Genomic DNA, 26,275 nt, shown 5'->3' with positions numbered 1-26,275 from the left:
TTTCTCTTTTTATTTTCAGATCTACACCGTCAACCACATCAACAATAACCACGAAATTATAGATGGCAAAGAAGTGGTGTTCATAATTAGAAGAAGACGGCGAAGCAGAGGGAGACGTAAACAATAAATTGAGCAGGGCGAGGGCTGCATTCAGGCGGTTATAGAGAATTTGGGCAAACCCGCAAACTTCTAGAAACACTAAGCTTAGGATATTCAACGCTGGCTTGCCGCGAAAACGATCACACAGAAACTTTAATGCTTCACCAACAAATGCTTGAGGGAAATATGCAGACAATTCTGGCCATACCTAATAAGTAAGGAGGGATCCTGGAGACAAACGAAGGAGAAAATGGAGTTGTGTAAGCTACGCTCTTAGAAAACCGGCTCACAGTATCACAAGAACGGCGCCCGAGTGGAATTCCCGGGGAAGCAGAAGCCAAAGAACACTTGAAAAATATGCATCCTTCAATAAACACAAGCTGGGAAGTGCTAAGACGATAGCATCTAACCGGGTACGTTGTAGAAGCCTTTTAGAGACCCTATGCTTCTCAAAGGAATAATGAAGAGCAAAAAAAACAACTTCTGATCCACAGCGGATATTGAACACTGAATTAACTGAATGGTGGTTATGCGCAAAATACTCGGATACGGTGGTACAGATACCTGTAAAATTTCGAAAAAAAAATTTGTTTTTTTTTCATAAAATGTTAATATAATCCTTTAAGAATATGTCAAAAAAATGTTACAACGTAAATTTAAGTATTTATTATATTTTAAATCGTCAACCGTGACGACTCTATTCTTTGCGTTCAAGCGCTGGGAGAGGTATAGTTACGTTGTATAAAATTTAAACTTTAGTCGCGTTTTTTATACAAAACTATATTTTTCGAATTGGCGTACACGATAACTCGAAAAGTTATTGACCGATCTTCCTGAAATTTCGCATATATCTTTTTTATGATATTACTTTTTAGGTGAAATTTACAAGTTTTCGAAAACTTTTCGAAAAAATAATTTTTTCGAAGCAAAAGTAGTACGAAAATTCGCCCCAAAATTCATTTTTTTTGAAGCATTTTATTCTGCGATTTTTCCCCATTTTGTTTAATTTATATAGAAATTATGACATTAATAAACAAAAAAATATTTGGTTTTTTGTTTTCAGGTCACTGACGCCGATGCAATACACAATGCTCGCCGATTGAGAAGCACCGCTGCGACCTTCCTGGAAGAATTAAATGTACATCCTTCATTTTAAATGATTAAAATAAAAAAAAAAATTTTATATTATTCTGATGTATAAATAAACTGTATGCCAGTTTTCAAACAAATATATTGACTTCTTCATTTTAAATAATTTTAATGAAAATCAGTGAAAATATCACCGTTTACAGGTATCTGCCCCCTTAAGCTTGTAAAGGAATCCGAACGACGCAATCGAAAAAGATGCCTCACGCAATTTGCAATACGCATGCAGCTTCACACACTATCAGCATTTATTTAATATACTTATATACATACATATATAATTGCTGTGCGTGCTGGCCACGATTATTGCATGAGGAACATGTTGCAAAGCAGGAAAAACTGCAAACACCAACAGCAATAAAACTATAATCACCACCACTGCAATGAGAAGCGTATAAAAATTCCTTATATGAGCTGCATCAAGCCTTTAAGCGTTATAAATGCGGTAGAGTTAATGAGAAAATGCTTATTAATGTTGCCCATGGCGTATACGTAACATTCGTTTATCCATATCTCATGAACTTCAACATTTGCAGATCACGTGCGATATTATTGATTACGCGTGCTTTGTGACGCGCATACATTGGCTTGTTTGCACTTTATTCATTATTTGAATTTTTTATTCTCCACTTAAAATGTTTTATATTATTTTAATATTTATTTTTGCTTCAAAAGATTTCTATTGACATCAAGCATACGCTGTATTCTCATTTTTCCACTTACTTTTATTATTCTACCACTTTTGAAATTCTGTGTTTTTTACTTATTTTACGCTTCTGCCTGCTTTCACTTTTTATGCGCTCGCCTTTATGCGCTCGTAATTTCATCGTTATCTAAACAATTTAAGCTCAGCGTCAACTGAAAATTATTAAAAAGGAAGGAAGCACGCACGTGCAGTGTGGCAACTACAGTATGGCGGCGAACGCTGTGGAATTGTCATCCGCCTCGAGTGCCAAGTTAATATTTTAAGCTGTTGCAATTGCGTTGGATTTTACTGCCTTAAATGACACCGCTTCGAACCCGCTGCAGACGCTGTGCGCGAGTGAAGAGTAGAGGAACAGGCGAACGTGCGAACTTCTGTGGCGTAGCAGAGTGGCGGACAGCGAACATTGACAGGAAGTGCGAACATTAAAGTGGCAATGCATTAAATAGATTTATGGCTAGTTTTGTGTCATTTTTCTTCTTCTTCTTCTTGTTTTTCCTTCACGCTTTGAATGTCTGTGCTATGTGTTCGAATGTCTGTTATTATTTTTTTATTAATATCATCCTTTTGCTTTGTTTTGTGCCCAATGCAGCTCACAAGGCAGCTGGTAACTTTTTGCTATTTTTTGTTAGTAAAATTTCATAATTTTATTCTGATTTAAGTTTGGTTTCATTAAATTAAATGAATAATAAACTAGCATAATAAAGTTTGGTTGAAAAATTAGAAGATGCAAAGCAGAGAATGCATCCCTGCAATAGTTTTACTTTATAAAAACAAAAAATAAATAAAAAAATAATTTTCGCGTTTACTTCTGTCAGGTGTTTCGCCGAGCTCATCTTCCTATTTGTGGTGCGCGTTTTGATGCTATTCTACAAATGGTGAGACCTACAGTTTTACTTTTTACATAACAAATACGCAACTCTGTACTAAAAGGGAAAAATAAAGAAAAAAGGAGATGACGACATTTCCTATTGAGTGACAGCAGCGTGAATACTATAGTATTGTGCGACACAGCGCTTCAATAACGAGACATCTTATCGGCTAACATTCGCATCATTTTTGAGTAAGAAGCCCAATTTAATAAAGGTAACACTGGATGAATATTAAGGCTTTAAATGAAATATTTTTTTTTATTCCATAAAATATCCCTCAACTTCAATAAAATTATGCCAATGATCCTCTAATTTCATACCATTTCGTCTAACAATTTTTCGTAAGTGTGGAGCAGTCCACAGCTTTTTGTTCAATTCCTAACGAAAGCGGCGCTAACTTTTCGAGCGTTTTTTCTTATGCATTCTTCAGGTAAGAAGTTGGTGCTCCCAGCTGGTGGTAGCAAAGAAAGAGGAAGGTCTCCTCTACTTGGCGTCGCTTGGTGTGTCAAACTGGCGCTGGGTGGCACGAGAAGGAAACGACTGGCGCGCTTTGCTCAACTCGGCCAAAGTCGAGTAAGAGGTTAACGCACGAATCAAGAAGAAGAAGAATAATAATTCTTAGGCTGAAATGTTTCTTTCTCAAATCTTTCATTTGAGATAATTTTGGTATTAGCAATTCCAAGCTTCAGGCTTCAAACTTGGATTTCGAAAAGCAATATTAAACGAGGCTTGCCTTTCATCTTTTGCACCTTTGCAAACTTCACAGGTGATGAAATGTAATTCGAAAAGTTTGATATTTTTTAGCATAAACTTAGTCATAACATTTTAACTTACGAGCTTTATTTGCACTATTTTGAGAGTCGGAAAATTAAGCTCGCCCTCAAAACTTAAATAACTCGTCAACATTTTTTTGCGCTGATTTATTTCAACTTTCGACGTGGACTATCGAAACAGGAGTTCATTGATTAACATACTGCTATTTCTGGTTTGCAACCCCACACTTAACCATTGTGAAGCGCTAGTAGCCGAACAATGAGTTATATTGTGGCCGTCGATCTTTGCCAGAGAATTTTCATGAAGGTCATCCAAAAGCGGTAGCTGTGCCAGAAACACACGATGATGTGCATGAATTGATAACGCAACATTCTCATGTGACATATCCTGAGATAGAGACATCTTTGGAGATCAGCATACATTCAATATTGTATGAATATTTGGTCGTTAAGAAGACTTGCTCTCATTGGATGCCACAGAATTTGAAAATTGCCCAAATTGAAGAAATTCAGTCGCAGTAGTGCAAAGCACGTCTATGGCATCGTAGCGGATCACGAATCTTGTAACAATGCAAATGAGCCAGAAACAAAACAGCAATGGACGGGTTGGTTGTTCCCAGACGAGCTTAACCCAACTAAAGTTGTGCGCGAAAGCAGCATCTCGCGCTTGTCAAATTTTACAGTGTGGGTTATCTACGTAATAATTATTACTCTTACAAATAAACAATTTTTTATATGGAAGAAAGCACCCGTAAATAAAAAAAATTATAAGTAAATTTTCATACAAAAGTTACTAAAATTAAATAAGACACAAAGAAATGTTCAAAACTTGTCAATAATCCCGTGCTGTAGTCATTTCATGCACTTTATCTTATACACCCAATACTCCCCCTTCATCCGCATTCACTCTTTCCACTAAATCTCAGCTGTTGAATTGCAAGCAAGGAAAATTGGCACATGCGAAGAGTGTTGAGCGCAATTTATTTAGCTGCTAAATCAAGGCTGCAATGCAAAAGTACATAAGGCCAACTTTCAATAGCCGCCAAGCGCCAAACAGAACGCCTAATGACACTAAATGAAATGCAACTAAATTGATGATGAATAAACATTTACATTTTGAAAAAAAAAAAACAAATTTTTTTTTAAATAAGCAAAAATGTGAAGTGGCCTCATTCATTGCCAGAGAGGGAGTTGGTAGAAAGTTTGGTGGCCACAAGAGGAAGCGTAAGGGCGTGGAAAATGGATAGTACAATGCACCATCTGCTAGTAGAGGGTCCATGAAGCAGACTGAAGGGCAAAGGACAAATCAAAGTGCATTACTGTGGAGCTATAACGGCTGAGGATAGCAAGAGTTAATGCACGCAAATACTTTTACTAACATTTATTGGTGTTAATTTATTCCAACACTATTTACGAGCGCTCGCCCCTATAAACTTGCGTTTAACACACGAGGGAGCGTGTGAATTGAGAGCGAAAGGTAAGGCGAGGAGCGGAGGTTTAGTAAAATAGATAACAGTCAACAGTCAACAGCCAACCGGGTTAATGCACTTGAGGGCGAGTGTGGCAATAAAGTGAAAAATATAAAAAATATATGGACTCGGTAAATTGTAAAAGTTGAAATGAAATGAATAAGTTTGAAAAAAGTGTACTGACTAGATTGAGTGGCAATTAGCAGAGGCAATAAGAAAAATTAAAAAATTGTATACCTAAAAAAAATTAAAAACACATGAATGCATTTTCGTTTTTATGAAGTCTTCCTCAAGTTTGTTCGAAGTCCACACACTCCAAATATTGGCGCGGAAGGCGATTAAAGCAAACTCATATACACCTACACACACATTTAAACGCAGCTAATAGAAGAGCCTTGACTAACTGTACGAAGAAGCGTGAGTAGTTAAAACTTAACGGTGATTGCACGATTGAGTTGTAGTTCAAGAGTGTAAAAGGCGTGCAGCGCGAAATGGGAGATGAGAAAGTTAAGGAGAGTCAATTGAAAGAAATCTGAGTAGTTGGCTACTTCGTTGTCATGACGAGCGTGCTTTTTTTTAATTTTGTTCTTATGGCATCTCGATTAGACTGATGACTTTTTTCTTTTTCGACAACTCACAAACGAATATCAGCTAAGGAGTATCACAAAATAAACCGCTGAATGGGGATACCTTAGTTAGTTTGCTCACATTTCGCGCCTCAGCGTCTCAACTTAGTGACATTAGAGGTTTAAGTAATAAATATTGCTTTTTACAGCAGAGTTCAGCTTTTGCATATTTAATTCTTCCGCATTACAAATTACGAAATTCGGTTATGAAAGCCTGAAAGGGTTTTACGCCGCTACCACTGATCTAATTCTGGTCAGAAGAGACCTTGTGAACTTTTTATCCAGATTATTTCCTGCGTTTGAGGCCACCAATGAAACAAATGCTCAGAAAGTAATTTTTGCTGGGACGTTACAGCACTAATGGACCATGCAAAGATTTGCTGGAGCCTGAGCCACCTCTCAGGCGAGTCAGGAGGCATCTATTTGACTACACCGACGAGATTCAACACCAAACATAACTGAAACTACTGGACTGGACAGTATTTAGACAGATATTAAGCGAGATTCATCGGAGTCTCTCATCACCTTCTTAAATTCGTGATCCCCGCATGCGGTTATCGGAGTCCAACCATCAAGCATAGCAGCTGCTCCATGAGATTTGCGTTACTTTGACTCAATTACAGCCTGAATATTGTAGCAGATTAAACTTCTACTTATCCAGAATCAACCACAACATACTCAATACATGTCCGGCATGTGAAAATAGTCCGCACGGTACTAACCACCTATTCACATGCCCTCTCAAGCCCATTCACCTAACATCCCTCTTCCTCTGGACCTAATCTGCCGAAATAGCACGTTTTCTGGGCATACCGTAAGATGAGTTAGACAATGACGATCGGTAACCACACCGCACTGGCAGGGCCTAGTGAAATGCTACAACCACAACAACAACATCATGAGAGTTGGATGGAGAGATCCGGGCCGCATTTTTGCTGTGAACCTGTGCAATTGGACACTGAAGTATTGGTTCATTTCCTGCCAACTTCTAGGCCCAGTATAACAACTTTTGTGTGTACTTTAAGGTTGAAGAAAAGTTAGAGTCTAGGTGCATTTAAACCTGGGGTCGTACAAGTCTTGACGACGATCCACATCAAGGACGTCCAAACACAGCCACAACACCAGAAATCGTAGAAAAAATTCAGGAGATCGTATTGGAAAATCATCGAGTGATTAAAAGAGATTTAGTAGAAGCGCTAGGCATCTAATTGGGTAGTGTAATCAATATTTGGACTCGAGTATTGGGCATCAGAAAGCTATGCATAATAGGTGCCGCATTCGCTAACAATAAAACAAAAACAAATTCGAATGCGACTTTCCCAGCGACATTTGGAGCGATTTCGAAAGGATAAAGAGGACTTTGTGCGTCGGCTCATAGCTATAGAGGAGACTTGGGTCAGCCACCATGACCCTAAATTAAAAAAGAGGCTAAAGAGTTGTGTCTTATTTGGTGCTTCGGCGCCGAAACGAGTTCGTGTACAGAAATCGGCCCAAAAGGTATTAGCATCAGTTTGTTTGGAATACAAAAGGAATTTGGTTTGCGGACTACTTGCAAACTGATAAAGTAAAAAATTATAATATTTATTGTAATATCTTTGACCAGCTGAAGGAAAAAATTCGGGACAAAAGACAAATTTCTATTTCATCAAGACAATGCATGAATTAAAGTTAGAACTCTAGGAGCATCCATCGCATTTCCCAGATGTGGACTTCCAGCTGTTTCCAGACCTAAAAAAGTTTGTGTCTGGAAAGCTTTTTTCATTAAATTAGGAGGAACTATTAACAGCTATGAAAGCGTAGCCTTGCAGCCATTCCAGATTATCACTTCAGGGAAGGAATTCATAAATTGGATATTTAGGGAGATGTTCAGGAAGACTATACCGAATAACAAGGTACTAAAGGGATCCAAAATAATCGCTTTCGCAGGTGCCGTCACCATATTTGGTACAGCGAAACATTTAAGTGATATCTGGGACAAAGTCAATAAGACTATAGAGGTTGTATAGACGTGGCTCTGGCTTTAATTTAAAACTGACGTGGAATGGGAACTAGAAGTAGTGGCTCAAGAGAACGCATGATGAAGTAGATTTTCACTTAACCCAGAATCAAATCTGGGCACGGATGCTTTAAGTATTATTTGCCTCAATTCAAACACGAACTTGATTCTGTATGCGATCATTGCGGAGGGGGCGCCATTGAAGACGTGCGCCACGTGTCTCTCTAATGCAGGCGTTTTGGTAGCACAATACGAACGTTTCGGTGCATATTCGAAGAAAACTGCACCCCCCAATCACTCATTTAAAGTATGAAGGAAAGTAGTAAAAATTGAAGATTGGCAAGCGATGTGATAGCCGACACAATGAAGAGGCAGAGGATGCTAGAAAGGTTTAGACGAGGAAGCGGAGACTAATCGCTTTTCTCCCACACAAAGTAATAATTGGTGGCAGTTCCGTAATGAGCGAAGTTAGACAAAAAACAGCTTTATCCTGGTTTCAGAGAGCCTCTTGAGGGTAACGCCTGTGGTATCCCATAAAAAAATAATAAAAAACCATAGCAATCATGTACTCAGTGCCCTGTGATTGTCTGCCGAGTAGTAATGCACAATTATTGTTCCTATTTGCTCTGCCGCAGCTTCAATTGTTCTTTTTTTAATTACAATTGATATTTCCTTTCATATTATCTCCCTCTGCCACTGACTATAATTCATGCTAATATAATATGTGGCACGTAATAACAGCAACAGCTACCACTAGCGCTGCATTTTGAAGCTAGAAGTGAACTCGAAATTATTATACTTATACTTATTGAATGATTGGAAAATTGGCCATATTGCAGCTAATGTTGCATGCCTGCCGTTGATGTGCCACTAAATTTTTAATTGATTTGATAAAATTGCCATTTGCGCACCACAATGCCCAATCGCACAGGTGCAGGTCAATGTGGCAGATGTGGATAAGTGACAAATACAAATGTATGTGTGCATATTCATAAACAAATAAGCAATTATGCGCAATACATACATACATACATGTTTGGGTATTTGTGCATGTATGCATATTTTACCATATATGCGTGGCAATGTGCGTTCGCATAAGTATTTGCATGCATTCACATACACAACATCCATGTATGCGTGCACGTATGTATGGCTATGACGGCTTCCTGTTTATTTTTCAGTTTCCATTAATATTTACGCCATTCAGTGTGCGCGTCGTGTGTATGTGTGTGCGGTTTATGAGTGTATGCAGGTGTATGTGAACCGCAGCTTGAATTATTAAGTTCATTAACAATGATATTTGCCAAAGCATGCGCGGGCGCATAATTAACATTTTCACATTTGGCAGCTTTAATGGTTTGAAATTGCATAGCTACACAAATGTGGAGCCGCAAATATGTCGCACCCGCACACGGACACGCATACTCGCACATAAGTGCGCTGAAGTTATATGTATAAGTGTAGGTGTGCACGCATACTATTTTCGCCCAATAAAGCAAAGCATACATATTTTCACACACATGCACATACACATGAAATACACGCTGGAATCGATGAACCCCAAAATTATGCTACACATGGCGTATAAGTAACTTTAGCGACTTTAGTGGGCGCCCACTCCACTCCTTTGTGTGTTTCGTGTTTACTATTTAATGTTTACTGTTTACCCTCTTACACTGTTGTGTAAATAATTGATTGCACAATTAGTTAAAGTTTTAAGCATTAATTTGGGTATTCTATTTACTCGCCGTTTGTTTGATAGTTTTTTGCATGACATGGCGTATGCGCAACTTTTTTCGCTTTCACTGGCGCTAATTACTAATTTACGCTGTTTAAATTGCGTGTAAATAAATAATATTTTTCTGTTTAGCATAAATTATGCCGAAGTGGAGTGCAAATTAGAGCTATTCGAATATTTTGTTTGTTATTACTAAATTATAATAAATTTCAAGTGCTTTGCGAAGTTAATTGCTAAGAGTTTTTTGTGTTTGCTTAACTTACCACACTATTGGCGGCGTCTGTTTAATGGCTGCAAGAGATGAGAGTAAATATGAAATTAGTATGCGGTTTGTGAATTTATTTACGTTTCAATAAAAAGTGTAAAGGTATTCAAATATATTGAGTTAAGGGGGAGCCTGCTTTAGAGGCTTCAAAAAATCTATTAATTTTTGCACAAATGTCTTCCTAAACTATCCAAGAATGTGTCCTCAAAATTTCAGAAGCAAATTCAAAATATTTTCGGAATTACAGAATAATTTTGTGAGTAATCGTCAAGCAGGTATACGAGCGGCCGGTATATATGCAAAAACTTTGGCGCGCGATTTCTCAGTTTTTTATTTTTACGATTTTTCCTAATTGGCGGGAAAGATAGGGGAAAAGTTAAACGTCCTATCGAAACGAGATAACATTTATTGTATAGTATTCCGAATTCAATTCTCTTCTAGCTGAACCTAAAGAACCTTAAGCAAGTTATGATTAACCCACTTTTTAAACAATCTAAAGTGAATTTGTTTTTCCAAAAAAAATGATTTTTTTTTTTTAATTAGCGAAAAATTGTTGAATTTCTCACTTTTTGTTTAATTTTCTTGGTTTAACTAGAAGCTATACTATACTAAAATAAAAAGTTTTTGGGGTTTTTGGTTTCAGATGAAAATTACGACCTGCATCTTTCCCGCCGCACGACACATGCTCACTCGAGGTGCCTCGGCAAAATGCTTGTACCAGGCATAGTATGAAATGTATTTTAATAAAAAAATTTGAGAAGACTGTTGAAATATATAACAATAAAACCTGAAAGTTTCATTACAATCGAATATTTCTTTCCCTCCCAAAAAAATTCACGAAAAAATCGATTTGTTTAAGCCTCTAAAGCAGGCTCCCCCCTTAAATAAGTTTTAGGACTAGGAATTATTGGTTAGTTTTGACAATTCATTTCTTGCAGTCTCATTTTTAATAATTCTTTATGCATATATCCAAAAACCATATAAATTCAACAAAAAAAAAGTTTATCAAATTTTCATCGGAATTTCTAGATTTTTTAATGAAAAATTTTTTTGAAGTGGCATAAAAATCGTGTTGATTTTTTTAAATTTTTATTTTTTTTTTGGCTGATGGTGCTAAATATTTTCTTCCATTAAAAAAACAAAAAAGAAACGCATGTGAAATATTCGTTATATATACCTTACCGGACAACATACCGGAGTTTTTGAACGAATTTTGCCACCGACAGCTCTTATAGCTGTCATTGAGCACCAGACCTGAAAGGCACATAACTAATTATAAATGGCTCCCAAAAGGTAGACCACTGTGGATATTAAACATAAAATGATAGTAAACATTTTTGCAGACATCGGTTGCTTCTAGACGGGCAATGGCACGCCTCCGGATATATCTCTGCCATGAAAAAAATATAAAAAAATCAGCAACCATCGAAAGTAGCATAAAAACCTATACCGCTTACGAACCATTTGAAAAACAAAATACGTACACCACCAATTGGAGTAGAAGTTCGGCAAACTAGCCAAGAATGGATATATGCGCCAGCAATGCAAAGTAGCAAAAAGTGCTAAGCGTTTTGGGCCTCAATGGATTACACTATCAGGCGATTGTAGGGTACAAATGCGCTTCAGAAAAAGTTCTTCAACACTGGTGTTTCTGGTGAAATGAGCTCTGTGTTCCGTTGCTTCTTCAAAATAAAGATAGATAAACAGAGAAAACTCTTTATATTACTCAGCAACACTATTACTCAACCACTTCAACAACAACAACACAATGACGCTGGAAAAAATCCTCAGTTAGCACAAAAAAAAAATTGCCATACGAGCATCTAGACCAAATAAACTAACAGCTGAGCACTGAAGGGGTGGTTCTTATTCTTTTATTCTGGTGATAGGAACGCCGAAGATGAATGAAGAATAGGTATCTATTTTATTAATTATTATTTTTTGTATTCCCTTTGTTTGGCTGCTAATATTATTTCTAGGGTCCCGATCCAAAAATTTCTTAATGAAGACTTACTTGAAAATTTTACATTTGCATTTTTTTTTCATATCCATAAGCTTTCTTTATGTAAATCGATGATCGTAAATGAAGCTGCTATGGAAAGCTTTTTTTGGCATTTACGAAAATCCTACTTTCTTACAGAAAACTTTGCAAAATTGGTTACCAAAAGTTTTCAAAGATCCCATCCTCCACTTCGCTATAAGAAATTATTTCAAATGTGTGCACCTTCAAAAAGTTTGTAGCCTGAAAATTTGCCGTCTGACAGCTAAACAGCGGAAAATAGCTGAACTTAACAAAAACCCAACGAGAGGAAAACTTTCAAAATTAAGTGTCGCACAACACTTTGAACTTTGCGCAGATTTTTAAATTAAGTTGTAAAAACAAACGAAAAGCAGCTGATGCGACAGCAATGAGGCGTCGGGGACGCAACAACAGTTGCCAACAAAAGTTAAGACATGCCTAGGGGCTATTTTCGCAGGTAGCTAAAGCGAAAGCAAAGTTAGTGAAGCCGAAAAAAGGCGTCTTGGCGGATAATACAAAGATAAGTAAATACACGCAGAAAATCAAAGCGATAGCAACGTGTTTTTCTCAGTAAATAAAAGGGAACAAATAAGGACGGCGGAAATCGAAAATGAGATGCCGGAGGTAAGAGTGGAACGAGTTGAATGTGACAACAGCAGTCAACAAATTGGCGCTTGTTGTGGCAAAAGGCAAATTGAAATTTGAGATAAACAGAAAAAAAAGAAAAAGCCTAGCAGAAAAAAGGGTTTGCATGAAATGAGAAATGAAAATAATTATTCACGCTAAAAGGCGTCACAGCTGAAAAGATAAGATCCAAGTAGCGCCAAGGAAAATACTATTAGCCGCAAAGTGGGAAACTGCAAAAAAGTTTTCGCTAGTAAGAATCGATGCAACCCAAACAAATGAAAAGTTTGCTTTACCAGCGCAGTGCAGCTCAGCTTTGCGCAAATAACCGCCTGCAAGTCGAAAGAAGCAAGTCCAGTGCGGCGCAACGCCAAGCCAGCCAGTCAACTAACTAAGGAACAACCAGTTAAGAGTCGCCTCACAAAACTACAACAAATATCAGTATATAATTGGTTGTGTGGGATTTGCAAAAGTTTTCCACAAAATTCACACCCACGCAATACGCAGAGGCAAAGCAAGCGACAGAGCCTTCGTCAACAGCAAAGAGCAAACAAAGTCGTATTAGCAGAGTTGAAAGTGGCGGCAATGACAGCACTCGCACAGTTAAAGTGGCTGTGACGTTATCATTTGCTTGTTGTTTTTTTGAGGTTTTATTTTTGCCTAAAATGCGCAACTCAGCAGCCACAGAGGCAACAAAAAAGCGGGCACAGGGGTGCACAAGTTGCTTGGGGTAGTTTTGCATGCAAAAGAAATGTAAAGAAATATTTTAATACATTAAAGCGCAAAAAAAAAACAAAAATGGTGAAATATTCTAAGATCTGGCGGCAGAAAAATTTTAAATTGTCTGTCACTCCGTTTTTTTTTCTTTTAACATTTTTTTGCTATCGTCATGTCGTTTCAGCATTATTTACATTTTACAACCATTTTCTGCAGCTTTTTTCTATAGAGCATCGCTATTTGCCTTGTGGAGATACTTTTGTTTGTGCTGATTGAATTTGTAAACAAACTTTGACATTTGTTGAAAATAATTTTTTCTTTCTCGTCGAGATGCAATAAGGATAACGGGCCTTTGCTTTAAGTAATAGGACTATGAATAAGTTCGTGCGGTTTTTTTTCGAAATTTGAAACTTTATTGACGTAAAATGGTTACAAATTTAATATTCAAAATATTGTCCATCGCTTACTACTACTTTTTCCCATCTTTCTGGCAATTCACGGATTCCCTTTGTGAAAAATTCGGTCGGTTTTGCCGCAATCCACGAATCGATCCATTTTTTGACTTCATCGTAATTACGGAAGTGCTGGTCAGCCAGGCCATGTTGCATCGATCGGAAGAGATAGTAATCGGATGGCGCAAGGTCTGGACTATACGGCGGGTGGGGTAGGACATCCCATTTGAGCGTTTCTAAGTATGTTTTGACCACTTGTGCAACATGTGGCCGAGCATTGTCATGTTGCAAAATAACTTTGTCGTGTCTATCGGCGTATTGCGGCCGTTTTTCTCGCAGTGCTCGGCTCAAACGCATCAATTGTCGTCGGTAGACATCCCCCGTAATCGTTTCATTCGGTTTCAGTAGCTCATAATACACAACACCCAGCTGGTCCCACCAGATACACAGCATAACCTTCAGGCCATGAATATTCTGCGCCGACGTCGATGTTGAAGCATGGCCAGGGTATCCATACGTTGCCCGACGTTTTGGATTGTCGTAATGGACCCACTTTTCATCGCCAGTCACAATTCGATGCAAAAAACCCTTTCTTTTGTGCCGTTGAAGCAGTTGTTCGCATGCCATAAAACGGCGTTCAACGTCTCTTGGCTTCAATTCATACGGCACCCAATGGCCTACCTTTCGGATCATTCCCATGGCTTTTAAACGTTTGGAAATGGTTGATTGATCAACTCCCAAAGTTTTTGCAACCTCTTCTTGCGTTTGAGCCGGATCTTGATCGAGCAATTCCTCCAATTCGGTATCCATGAACTTTGGCGGCGCACCCTCGCGTTCTTCGTCTTCCAAGCCAAAGTCACCACTTTTAAAGCGTGCAAACCACTTCTGGCACGTTCGCTCAGATAGAGCATGCTCACCATAAACTTCCACCAAGATACGATGACTTTCGGCTGCTTTTTTCTTCATATTAAAATAATGAAGAAGAATTCCCCGCAAAAACACATTATTTGGCACGAAATTCGACATTTTCAAGTGTGGTAAAAATATTGTTGTTTACGCTTCAAATAAAAAACTTATACTGACGTTTGTGCCTTACGACAGTAGCTCTCCAATGAATGTTTGGAAATGTGGATCGATGGAATAATAATCAAGTTACGCCATCTGTTATAAAACCGAAACGAACTTATTCATAGTCCTATTAGCTGCGGCAAGTGGAGAATTTTCATGGCCTTAATGGCTGTTTAATAAATTTGCTGGTGCGGAATTTTTTCTATTTATTCCGCCATATTTCTTTCAAAGTTGTCAATTTTTGTTGTTAAGTGCAAAGTGATATTGAAGATTGCGGAGTTGGGAATGTAGTTAGGTGAATTAAGGTCCATAAGGAGACGGTTTTTTGATTGCTCACTCATTTGGAGGCCTGGTTTAGATAATATATCCACTGCTAGCACTAATAGAGAGAGGGAACTTACAAAAAAAACCATTGGGTTTTAATAACTTCGCAATACTTGGGTGAACTCATACGTACGAGCCATAATACTCAAAAATACTCCGAACACAACATCTTGACTTTGATTAAGTAGTAGACTTTTTGATGAACCAAATTTAACTTTAACTTTCATAAGCCTCTTAGGCCCAGTCCTTTTGTATCCGATGGATGAAATGGCTATTGTGGTAATTAAAAAAAAAAAAGTGCGTGTAGCGTAGTACTCATAACAGAAGTGAAACTTTCAAGGCAGACAAAGAAAGAGGGAAAGACCTGAAAGAGAATGAGAGAGAGAGATAGAGAGAAAGAATATATTTCTAAATAAATTCATAACATTTCAGAGAATACAAATAGACAAAATTTATAAAAAACGGAGAAGGGTCGACCGGTGTAGGTAAACGCCGGACACAAACCGTGGCAACAACGCGCTCTACTCCAAGCGTTTATCACCCGCACAAACGCAGCGATTCCAGGACCGCAGCAACGGCACAAATTACCGCAAGGCAATACCCACAAATCCGGCGTCGGAATGGATAGCACTTTATAGTAAGAACAAGAATTAGCCAGGAAACGGAAATAAGCACCAAAAATATATTTCCTACAAGTTTGCACCAACAAACAAGTGTCAAAAAGTAGGTAGTGTTATTTTTCACTAGAAATTAGCAACCACAAGGAACAACTCAGGAAAAATAGCCTAAAGTGTATCTAAGATATGTATAAGGTATTGCTCTCTCTCTCTCCTTTTCCTCTACATTATATCTTTTTTCTCTCTCGCGGAACGAAAATGCTCAAAACGTTGCATGGCCTTGAAATTTTACTATTCATTCTCGTTGGCCCATCGAAGCCTAAGAAGTTTCACTTCAAAAAAGAACAATTTCTTTCTAACGCTGAGAAATATACTACTCGGAAAAGTATACTATGAAATCAAGTGGATATAATATGGGTATATGAAGATAGCTTCCTTTCACATTTAAAAAAAAGGTCCTTAAAAAACTTAGAAACTGTCAACCTTCAAGGTTATGGCATAAATTGGAGGCTGCGTTGCAAGTTAAGCGGTCTCGAGCATGCCGAGATGATTTAGTTTTTATATCAAATAGTCATGTTTATATGCGAACACAGATATCACGTCGCGGAATAATCTGTGAAAGTGGATCTCAACATCAACATCCAAAAAACCAAATCTAGGCGAATAAACACTATTAATGACGCTCAGTTTAATATTAGTGGCAATCTTGTAGAAGAGGTTACTCAATTTGAGTACCTTGGGAGTATTGTTACTATTGCGGGGGGTTCCGTCATTGACATCACCAACCGGTTAAAAAAAGTCTGATGTGCTTTTGCAAATTTAAATAAGACTGGAGTATTATAGGCTAGAGGAAGCAAATACTAAATTAAAAATTGTTAATGTTTGCATCAAAACAGTAAACATCATAAGTTCGTTCTCTTCATTTCAATAATAGATGTTTGAGATAAATTTTAAAAATGTGGTGGCCGACAACTACTCGCAACGAGCAGTTATGGGCTTTAACACAACAATAACCAATTGTCAAAGAAACTATGAAAATAAAGTATGGCTAGATCGGCTACACTTTACTCAAACCTGTGAGCGAAATAGCACATGCCGCCTTGGAATTGAGCCCGCGAGGAAAAAGAAATATGGGTCGACCGTAAAGAATATCGTGAAGGTCAATCACCAGAAACTCGAACAAATCATTCAGCTCTTATATAAAGCTCGAGATAGAAATATTTGGAAATTTTTTGTGACTATACTAAGTTCTTAAATATTATATTTTTAGAATATGCCAATAATAGTAATAATAATAATAATTACATTGTGACCATTTTTCCAGAGCGCATATTAATAATCTTCAGGACAATTTAATCGCGCATATGAAACATGAAAATTATAGCTAGAATTGTATGTTGAAATAAATTTTTCGTTCCTACATAAATATATCTGTAATTTTACCATCTAAAAGTTTTCCTTATTTCAGCAGCATAAAATTGTAAGGGAGTCTATTCGTAGCAAAAAGCTAAGACATTTTTAAAAATATTGATAAAGGCAATATGCATAAACTTATTCAAAAATTGTTTTACTAATCTTCCGAAAACTAATCCATTTTTTCACAATTTGTAGTCATTTTTTTAAGCTTAAAATATTCAAAAATTCTTTTACTATTCTTCCGAAAATTCCTCTATTTTTTCATAATTTGTAGTAATTTTTTTAAACTTAAAATATTAAAAAACTGTTTTACTATTCTTCCGAAAATTCCCCTATTTTTTCATAATTTGTAGTATATTTTTATAGTTTCATAACTTTTAGTATTTTTTTAAAGCTTAAATAACAATAAAGTAGTTAATTAAACAAAAAGAAATGAAGCGCTAGCAATGGAGGCTCTCAGCTGGTAGCAAAAGTTTATTTGTGTTAAGTTTGCATTTAGTTTTTTGAATTATTTTTTAAAGATTTATTTTAAAATATAAAACTCATATGCATAAATTTAGCCATAAGAAACTGTAATTTTCACACAAAAGTGCCTAACTGGGGCTAAATTTATTATATATTATTTTTTAAAAATTCTTTAATAAAAAATAGTTTCAAAAATTTAGGAAATTAGACCCGCTTGTTTACCAGAAAGCTGCTACTTTACAACTAAAAGTCTTTAAAATTAAGAAGAAAAGAATTTGGAAAATTGTGTTCAAAAATTTTTTTTTTTAATATAGATATGCAGTAAACACAAGATACTGCCACATTTTTGCCAAAAAATATTTTTTAACATGCAAAATATTTTGTTAAAGATATAAATTTATTGTTATAAAATGTGCAGCATTTTCTCCACACTTTAAAGGTTAGGTTAGGTTAGGTTTGGCAGCCGCATCGTACATAGAGACAACGATGCCACTTAGACCACGAAATAGGTCCGTTGTGAACCGCGGGGGCTGAGCTACATTTCCCTCTCCATATTAAACCATCCTGAGCTTTTTACATAGCGTAAAAGGTTGTTGATACCTAAAATATATAGATTTTCTATATTCTTTAAGAAGTAGGATTTTAAAAATCGGTTCCTGCTTCTGGCTAGAGCTGGGCATGTGCAAAAAAAGGTGTTGAATTGTTTCCAACTCCTCCTCATTTCTGCAGCTACGACAGAAATCATGCGTGTAAACGCCTAATCTCTTTGCATGACTTCCTATGAGACAGTGCCCTGTGAGGGCCCCTACTAAGGTCCTGATTTGAAGTCTATTCGGTTTTATAATACTCTTGGACAGACGTAAATTTAGCCTTGGCCATGTTTGCCTAGCAATTTCACAGGTGTTAACGCTAATCCATCTTTGATTTGCAGACCTGATTAATGCGCCCTTAATGAGAAGCTCACAAGTTGCGAGAGGTATCTCACACTTTAAAACACTATTTCAATTTTAACTGATATTTATTTTATTTTACTGATGAACTTTTAACAGTTCAGAGTAAATATTGATATTTTTATCATTCAACGATTTAATTTCCAAAATTTTCAACCCAATCGTGTATTCAAAAATTCGAAATTCATAAAAAAATTTATTTATTTGTTAAATTTCTACATTTTTGCTTCCTATTCTTTCTTGTAGCCAGCATTGGAGCAAATTGTTACATGCCACCAACCACAAGCATTCATTTTACGCGCATCACATCACAAAAAAAAAAGACAAAAAAAAAAAACATCGCCAGTAGTACCAAAAGTGCCGCTCACTTGTTAGCTATCACTGTTAAAACTTGCCACGTATGCACATTCTACATTTCACTATACGGAAATTCATAGCCGCCGTACAAGCAAGCAATCAAATTCAACACATGCGTCATGCTCGATGAACTTGCAACACTTGCTTGCATATGTTTGCTTACATTTAAAATTTTTCGTACATTTGTATTTCGTTTTACTAAATCGGCTTTTCAGTCTCCCTCCATACACAACTACGAGAGAGAGAGAGATAGAGGCAGAAAATGCTTACGTAGTATTTCTGCTCTTAAAATTCCTGCACTCGTTTTTACTTGGTTCGTCCTGCACACTCACTCTCTTGAGTTCTTACGCTCTCACTTCTTTTACTTCAAGATTTATTTTGGTTTTCACTTTGTCCAAATATTGGTTTTTATTTTTTTCTTAAGTTCACAAAATCAATCTTTCAGCGTTCTTCCGCTTTGTTAATCGTTGCCACAACACGACACTTCTGCAGTCCAACAACAACTGAGCACAACCATCAACCACTGATGCTGATGGACTGTGTCGCTAGTTGTCGGCTGCTGGTACTGCTGTGGTCTCAACGCAGCGAGTCCTGCTAATTGCTGCTTCTTTCACTGTTACTACTCGTGGTATAACACTGCTGCAACAACTGCTGGCACTGTTTTAACTTCTTCTGCTCTTGTGTCGCCCGTTCGTTGATTCTCTTGCGGCTACTGCTGGTTCCCATTTCGGCTGGTTCTGCTACCACTATTCCTCTGCGCCTTCTGGCATTCCTCTGAGCATTTGCTAACATTGGCTTACCAATTTGTGTCTCAGTGCTGGCTTGCATCCTAACTTCTCTTCAGCTCTCTGCTGCTGTTAGGTGTTGCGTGACCTTTAGTTTAACATTTAACATTTCCTGGTGGTAACTGCATGCCTTCGATTTATTTACAGATTCTCTGTTAAATGTTTGCTTCACTGCACTTATGTTAGGGGTTCGCTTTGACAGAATGTTGGGTAACAGTTTTATGTAAATACGCATTTGTGTGAGATGTTATTGATATTATGGGCACATATGCCTGTGGATAGCGGATAACAGCTAATCAACCACTCGTTGGTCGAACATTGAACTTTAAGTGACTGTTTTTTTTGTTATGGTAAGCATCATATATGCAGACAAACATACATATGTGTGTATGTATACATTTATTTAAAATAACTAGTTTATTTTGGCACGGCAAGCAGGAGTAAAAAGAAAATATGAATAAAATATAAAAACCAAAAAAAAAATAAAAATAAAAAAATAAAAAGATAAAAAAAAATTAAAAAAAAAACTAAAATAAAATACGATGGAAAAGTAAATAAATCGAATAAGAAACCGACTACAAAACATATTGTGTTTAAGGGGAAACGCCACTGTGAAAATTGAAAAAAGTCGATTTTTTTTGCATAAATTGTTGGTACAACTACTCAAGAAAATGTGGTAAAAATTTTAAAGCGAAATTCGCTTCATTCCTTATTCTATGTGCACTTAAGGGAGCGCCCGTCATTTTTACTACTTTTTTAATAACAATTTACATCAACATACATAGTTTAATACATATATATTGTAATAAATTGCCTTTTGTCCGATCCTCGAATAATCATTCCTACTTACAAAAAAAAAAAAATCCCAAAAATCGACTATTTTTTTACCCCCCACCGTGGCGTTCCCCTTTAATATTTTGTTTGTCTTAAACTTTAATATTTTTAATTATTGCCCTTTCTTGATGACACCAGTGGCTCTTATACTTCTTATTCTCTTGAAGACACCTCTTTATACTTTATGATGCAATAGTCAATATAGACCATTTCTCAGCGTATTCGACCTTATCTAAGTATTCTTTGGCCAACCACGACCTCTGCTCCCTTGCGGGTTCCAGTCCGGTGCCATGCAAGTGATACTACCTGATGGTTTCCTAAGAGTGTGACCTATCCATCGCCACTTTCTGCGTTTGATTTGCCATATGGGTTCCTCATTCGCGCTGTTGCTGATGGTGTTCAGACAAAATATTCAACAGATGATACGAATGCATTTGTTGACGAAAGATTGTAGCCTCTGTGCGATGGTGTTAGAGACCAGCCATGATTCAATTAATCAGATAATCAGCTTTTAACAATGAAACTTTTTTCATTATATACAATAAAAAACAACTTTTCCAGACTTTAATGTGCCATTTTAGATAATTAATATTAAGCAAACTAAGAAAGTTTTTATATTTATTAAAATAAACTATTTTTTATATGAAAATCTTCAGGCAAGAGTGCTTACTTTATTATTTGTATTATTACTTCGACTTTACATTCTTAAGAAAATATCATCACCACCTCAATAAAAGTCACTACACTTATCCTATACAAATATTTGCATTTGTAGAAATTGAAATCAATACAAAATGTACATAAAAGGGTCTCCTCCTAAGTGGAGCTGAAGTGCTAGAAACTGAAAGATGTTCGAGACGAGGTAAAGCAAAGGAATGAAAAAGAAAAGGGAACAAGGAAAAAGTAGCAACTGAAGTATTTACTAATGTGAGCTGAAACGCACACAAATACACACATACACACACACCCGTATATGTGAACCTTACTTAGTTATTTGTTATATTTGCGCTAAGGCAGGCGAAAAAAAAGTTGAAAAATATGTAAACAATACAAATCATGAAGATGAAGAGGAAGAGGAAGCAGAATATAAATAAATTTATATGTACTCTCATGGGTATATATTTATTTATAAGTTACGCTTACACCCTTTGTTGGGTGTTTGACCGAACTCCTCCTCCATTGTGTGCTGTACATTTTGATGTTTATCCACAAATGGAGGAAATGCGGGAAAAATAAAAACTAACTAAGTTATAAAGCTTAGAAGAATAATAAATAAAAAGGAATAAAGAAGTTAAGAAGAAAAAAATTAATCTGTAAAGCAAAGGAAAAATATTAAAATGAATTTCTAAAGCATACTTTTAGGTGTGCACGCTATGAAATTGATATATTTGCTACAGAAACAGCATAGTACGAAATCAGGATCCCTTTGATTCGAGTACAGAAATGACGCAAAGCAAAAATGCGTTATTGCCTTTGTACGCGCTTGTGTTCAAAGAAATCCTTTCTGTGGAAATCCTTATCGTAATATAAAGTTATAAGTAGTCAAAGACCTTCACAAGCTTCAAAAACAGCAACAGTCGAGGAAACGGAAAGAAAATAAGAACACAAATAAATTTCTTTAATACATAAGAGCGAAAAGTCAAAGTAAAGTTAGCATTAGATGTCGTATGATAAGAGTAAACTCAAGCGCTTCTACAAATACACACAAAGAATTTTGAAAAAAAAACACAAATGAATAGAGACAAAGCAGCAGAAAACCTTTCCACTTTCACAGAAAAGCATTTGCTAGCTTTATGGTCAACAAGTTGAGCGTCAAGCCTTTACGTCAAATACTACACACAACACGGCTTACTTGTAACGTATTTGTATGTATGTGTGCATGCACATAATTTTCTATATATTGCTCATATATTTATGTACATACAAACATATAAGTTAGTTTTGCTGTTTTATTACTCTATCGTTGATATTATCAAAGTGGTTTTTAATGCGTTTAAAAATCCTTCTTTTTTCCTGCCAAGGGAATTTGCGAGCCGCAGGTATTTTTTTGTTGTTGCAATTGTATCGTCATTGAAATTCCGCTGGGCTATTATTGGAATTTTAGTTGACAGCGGCGCGCTGTCGAATGCAATCAATTCGAAGGGGTGATATTAAATATGTGCAGCTAAAAGGCAAAGGACAAAGGCAAAAAGATAAAGGAAAAAAATGCCTTTCCCTTTGCTCATCACAAAGCATTAAAATAATAAATAAATAATTTCTTAAGGACAAAAAAGTTTTTTCAGAATAAAGTTGTATTTTCATCAAAAAAACAGCGAGAACTTTGAGGTATTTTTGTATTTTACAGTCTAGAATTTCTCTCTTCATAATAATGTAATTTAAAGACTAATATAGATATTATCAAATGCACATCAGCAGCGCTCACTCTTCAACTTTGATGCTGTTCTACAGTTTTTTTTATTTGTTATTTTTTATTTATTATTTATTTTTTAATTATTATTGTTATTTTTTTCAATTTTTTATTTGTTATTTTTCATATTCAACTTTTCAATTGAATATTTTATTTTTGGATTACAAATACATTTTTAAACCCTCAGCCGTTGTGTTTTTATACTGATAAAAAATTTAAAAGCCCTTCACTTGCATGTTTTGCACCTTGACCGAACTTTAAATACTCCAACGACTATTAAAAAATGTAAAAAATGTTAAACCCACAAGGAAAAACAATAATGAATTTTAAAGCTTGAGTACATAAATACTACAATGCACGCACTCAAAAAGCGGCGACCCATTCAATATCAAAAAAAAGTAGTTGTAGGGGGTTAAAAAATACATACAAAAAAAAAAAAATGTGCGTAAATACTATAAATAAATAAACACACATTTGCAAGTGATTAAAAAAAGTACTGAATATTAAGAGTGGAATGAAAGGTGAGGCGTAAAAAAAAAAATATGAAAAAAAAAAAATAAAAAAATATCAGAAAAATATAAAAAATATAAATTAGGTATTATAATATGCATTGAAACACAAAATATGTGCGTATAACACTTAATCCAGCACTTTTTTACCCCGAATTTGTATATAAACACCCACACCTAAAAGTTTGCACAGCAAAAAATATTTAGCAACTAAATGAAATACTACTTAACTCATTAAAAATGCTTCTCAAAAACAGATCTGAATGGAAGTGACAAAAACACAACTATAATAAAAAAATATGTACTCATATATACATAACATATATAAGTAGAAAATACAAGTATACATGACAGGGAAGTATCTTCCCACAAAAGTTCCCACAAAACCCACCCAATCAATTGCGCAAACACTAAGGAAGGTGTTAAAATGATGCACAGCGTAGGAAGTCACTTGAAAGTCCCTCTCACTATTGCCACAAATTTCAAACATCCATGCTTAGTTTTGTATAAATTTCACAACCTTTTCTACATACTCACCTTGCGGGTTTGCAGCCTACTCTCGACAAACAAACAAAAAAAAAACAAAAAAATACCTGCTCCTTTTTTTTACATAATTTCTCATTTTCTTTTTTTCCACTTTCTCTCCCCAACAATTTTCATTCCAGCATTCATCATTTTTGTGTAAAGCTCATTCTTCAGTTGAACGCCGCCGGCCGTTTGAGAATTTCAATTTTTCGTTTCTTGCTGACCTTGCTGCGGCACTCGGTGTCACCGGTGCGTATACTCAACCCTTTTGAGCTGCTTGAGATGGGAATGGCCGGCCAACTGGACGACCAAACGATGTGTGGGTGAGTGTGTGCGGTAGCATGTGCGCTGAGGGCATGCATTTGACTGTTATGTATGCGTTTGCATGTATATAAGTTAGTGTGTGTTTGTTGGCGGTATTAAGTGCTTGGGCAAAGGGTTGGTTTAATTGCTTGGAAAAGAGTTTTTGTGGTTTATATGCAAACATATCTGTGCATACTCGTACGTACATATTCCTAAAACCTGCACAACAAAGGGAAACGTGCGCGCTTTGTGACACACTTCCACACAAAAATAACTATACATATGTGTGTGTGTGTGTGTATGGTGTGGTATGCGAGAGAGAGTTGTTCTAAGGAATGCAAGCACAGATGGTTGTGGCAGTTATTAAATTTTCATCACTTTGTGAGATGAAATGTGAAATACCCCTGATATTATGAAATCGTAAAATGTAAGATACAAAGCTATTTTGTGAGCATTCAAAAGTTTGAGATATTGCTTTTAATAAATTAAAAATATATATAATATATTTAACATATGAACCTACGATCTAAAAATATTGTAATCGGAAGAGACTCTTTAAGAGTTCTGTGAAATTATTTAGCTTCAAAACTTATCCTATTATTAGAAAAATATGTGACCTTTGAAAAATTCTTAAGCTTTTTTAAGAATAAATTTATTTTTATTTTTTTACACTCTTTTATTTGTTGGAAATTTTTTTAAATTGAATTCTTAAGCTCCGATTTCAAACGGCTCAGAGGCGTATAATGATATAAGAGCTCATCTTGGTGATATTAAAAAATTTTTCTGCATGAGTTGTTGTCTGCGTTTTCGAAGCTTTCGCGAAAGTAAGCTTTAATTTTCAAAGCAAGCTTTCATTTTCAAAGAGCGCTTTCGCCATCAATTTATAAGCTCAAGTTTTTGATACTACAATTTTGCATTGTAGAAGCTTTCGTGAGAGTGAGCTTTCATTTTCAAAGTGAACTTTCATTTTCAAATTGAACTTTCATTTTCAAAGTGAGCTTTGACCACCCATTTATAAGCTCATCTTTATGATACTACAATCTTTTTTTGCCAGAGTTGTTCTCTGCGTTTTAGAAACTTTCGCGAAAGCGAGCTTTCATTTTCAAAGTGAGATTTCATTTTCAAAGTGAGCTTCCGATATCAATTCGAGTTTCGAAAGGCTACAGTTTTGTAGCCATTGAGGACTGTAAAAAGAACTTAGCTATCATAGGTCGAAATGATAAAAGCTTGGTAAGTATTGTAAATATGCATTTCTTGTTGCGCATGTCGCATTTTTCTATTACTTTAAACCTACCGAACTTTAAACATCGTAAAAAGGGCGCGCCTATGAATTTAGACGTTCGTTTTTGTTCCAAAGCACTTATCAAGACACATAATCTTCGTTGTAAAGTAAGTTTCCAAAGAACTCATTACTTGTAAGGTAAGCCAGAGCCGTTTAAGAAGTAAGCTTTCACAGACCAACTTGAATCAATTTAGAGTTTTTGATTGCAACTTTCTTAGAAGCTTTTAAAGATGCTGAATCTTCGTCGTAAGACATTCTTTTATCAAAACAAAAAAAAAAACAAATATGAAGAGAAGTTCCACAAATATTTCCCTTTTTGTTTGTAAACTTTCACTCTCCACTTGAGCGAGATTTGTTTTGTACGCAACTTTTTTATAAGCTTTTAAAGATGCTGAATCTTCGTTGTAAGACATAGTTATAAAAAAAAAATACATATCTTTTGTAAACTTTCGCTCTCCACTTGAGCACGCTTTCTCTGTCACATTGAACACGTCCTCTGCCATTGCGCTGCTTCTGCCAGGGTGCGATATCGCTGTCCATCCAGGCCTAAGTGAGCCCTCTCTCCTATGGAAAGTGGCAAGCACTATTACCGAACTTAACCCAACCGTAGTGAGCTTTCATATTAATCAGTGTAATCTCCCTTACTCTCTCTTTTGAGATGAAAGCTTTTGAAAGCTTTATTTTACAAATGGCCCAGTGATTTATTGAGGAATTTATTGAATTCTAGTCATTGAATTCAAGCGTTTTGTTGAATTCTACTTAATATGGAAGCTTTTGATGCAAGTGAGCTTTTCGCATTTGAACTTTTTAGTAAGAGTAAACTTTAGCTTACGCTTTTTGAAGTGCTTTCATTATATGTTCTGTGCTTTTCTCTGCTGCTTTTGATTTGAATTTAAAGAGCTTTCATTTGCAGAAGGAGTTACTGAGCTTTAA

General features: G+C 36.0%; 1 protein-coding gene across 16 annotated transcripts in view; it reads right to left on the bottom strand.

Moving 5' to 3' along the window:
• The window catches only part of LOC128863158 (uncharacterized), a 184,065-nt gene that overhangs the window by 34,446 nt on the left and 123,344 nt on the right, over nt 1-26,275 (bottom strand). For all 16 annotated transcript variants that reach the window (XM_054102139.1, XM_054102134.1, XM_054102142.1 and 13 more), the window contains exon 6: nt 9,686-9,713. The gene's annotated coding sequence lies outside the window, so the exon portion shown is untranslated. The remainder of the gene's footprint in view (nt 1-9,685; nt 9,714-26,275) is intronic.

This window comes from Anastrepha ludens, chromosome 5, assembly GCF_028408465.1.
Source record: "Anastrepha ludens isolate Willacy chromosome 5, idAnaLude1.1, whole genome shotgun sequence".
Lineage (NCBI taxonomy): Eukaryota > Metazoa > Arthropoda > Insecta > Diptera > Tephritidae > Anastrepha > Anastrepha ludens.
Note: the sequence above shows the minus strand (reverse complement) of the source record. Positions and strands in the feature narration are given on the sequence as shown.